Below are 2,511 nucleotides of genomic sequence, written 5' to 3' on the forward strand. Positions count from 1 at the left end.
CGGTATCGTCCTCTCACTGGTATATTTGTTGTTCTTGTTGTTATCTTAAGAATGGTGTATGAATGGAATTAAGAATCAGGGTGAATATTTGGATGAGTGTGTAATAAGGGAGAAGAAGAATTATTATAATTTAGAAGAGGAATTAGAGAAGAACATAGTCAATGAGAAGGAAATTTCATTTCATCACTGTTGCATACAATTATTCCACTAGTTTTACTCTTATTTATACTATTTTCACTTAGACCTAGTACTATTCTTGTAATTGATGAGCTGGAAGGGCTTTTGCATAGTTCATAGTTCATACATATACCGTGATTATTCATTGATGTGTCAATTTTGCTTTTGTGTATTTTTCAAGTAATACTAGGGGCTTTTGCATCCTCTATACTTCTAATGGTATTTGGTGGTTAATGTAGAAACAATAGTGGTATTGTTGGTGCTCGAACCCTAATTTGCATTTGCAAAGGGCAGAATTGAATTGAATCGATGGATCAGTTTTCTTCAGGAGGAAACTGGACAATGATCCCAACCCACAACAGCAGCAACTTCTTCTGCAGCAGCAGCAACAACAACAACAACAGCAGCAACAGCAGCAGCAGCAGCAGCAGAACCTTCACCAATCACTGGCCTCACACTACCACCTCTTACATGTAACCTTAACCCAGTTTCCCCTTAACTTCATTGTTATTATTGCTTTGTTATGATTTATATTTAATTTTTTAGTTTTATTTTTGGGTATAGCTGGTTGAGAATTTGGCTGAGGTTATCGAGCATGGGACTCCAGATCAACAGTCAGATGCATTGGTATGATATATTTTAAATTTCATTCATTTTTTTTGCGTTGTTTTTATTGTTTTGTTCAATATCAATCACCTTTTTTTTTCCTTTTTCGTTTTGACAATTGAACTTTCCAATTGAGGGTTGTTTGAAAGTTTGAATAGTCATTTATGTCATATTTGGTTGGTTTTGTTGGTTATAGATCACTGAATTGAGCACCCATTTTGAGAAGTGCCAGCAACTGTTGAACTCAATCTCTGACTCCATTAGCACCAAGGCGATGGTATTTAGCAATTCTCCAATTTCTGTTTCTGTTGTAAAATATGTTTCTTATTTATGCTTTGCTTTTACATACATTGGTTGCTACATAGAGGATTGGCATATTTAATTAAACACTTGAACTTCTAAATATTTAGCTTCAAAAGTGTGCTGAAACTGAATAATTTTATTATGGTTTTGGTACTAGGTACACTCATGTGTGCACTTGTGTATTTATGTGTGTCTTGAGCTGGGTTTGAGGTTTTAGCATTTATACTTATGTGTCCAACCTATGCATGATAATTAAAAAAACACCTGCATCGACCAACACAGAAAAGAAGAATGATACATATTCTATTCTGCATCTTGATATGATTGTTCTTTAAACAGTAGAAAAGCTGAGTCTTTAACTTGCTGTTTTATACCGGTACTATTCTTGGTCTAATATGAGTTTGTACTTTCTGGATGATGCTAAATGCAGACATTTGAGGGACAGAACAAGAAGCTAGAAGAAAGTGAGCAATTGCTAAATCAACGAAGGTTAGTGCTATGTTTATCTGATATCTATGTTTGATTGAGTTGCTTGATGCTAAACACGTATTCATTTTTCTCCTTGTTACAGAGACTTGATTGCTAATTACTGAAATTCTGTCGAGGAGCTTGTTAAGTCTGAGCCATAGGAGCCTGTCAATTTTCAGGTTGGCTAAAAACCACAAATATTGTATTGTTTATCGAGAGATTGTAGCTTCCTTGTTTTACTAGATGTGTATCTCCAGTTTCCAACTTAAAATTAACAAAATTGCTAAGATTTACACTTGATACGTTGTTCAATAGCATGTCTCAGAATTAGATTTATGTTCTACTATCTCAATGTAGCCAAGGATTAGGATTTGGATCCTCTAGAATATCAAACATTGGCTGAGGGAACATGAATGTTGTATCACGTTTTCAGATGCTATAAATCAGATTTATTTATTGAACAATAAGTTGTTTGTTTGATATCAAATTTAAAGGAGATTTTGAGAATCCTTGTGCAGATTAGTGGATATATGTAGCAAAATTAAATCTGATTGTTAGAATGCTTTTTATGTTACAAAAATTAAGTTTGATGTCAAATCTGATTGTTAGAAAATTAGTGGGCTGAAGTTTACTGCATCATCCATTTTTCATTTGTAGTTGTTCATTTGTGTTTTTTATTTTACAGGGCACAGGTCAAAACAATTTACCTTGCAATGATACATGAAGTTTTTATATCTTGGCATGAAGTACAAGAAGACTTTGATTAGGAATTCTAATTCATGTATTAGGAATTTCATGAGAAGTTATGACTTTCACTTTTGGTATTTTGAAGAAGACTTTTATTAGGAATTCATGAGTAGTTATGATTTTTACTTTTGGTATTTTGTTAGTGTATGTTGTTATGTGATCACACACTTATTTTGGTGACAATTTTATGAAAGTTGGATTACTTGATTA

At 33.2% G+C, this 2,511-nt stretch overlaps 1 pseudogene; it reads left to right on the forward strand.

The window, feature by feature from the left end:
• On the forward strand, positions 472–1,856 carry LOC107611991 (annotated as a pseudogene).

Source organism: Arachis ipaensis, chromosome B08 (assembly GCF_000816755.2).
Source record: "Arachis ipaensis cultivar K30076 chromosome B08, Araip1.1, whole genome shotgun sequence".
In the NCBI taxonomy this organism is placed as follows: domain Eukaryota; kingdom Viridiplantae; phylum Streptophyta; class Magnoliopsida; order Fabales; family Fabaceae; genus Arachis; species Arachis ipaensis.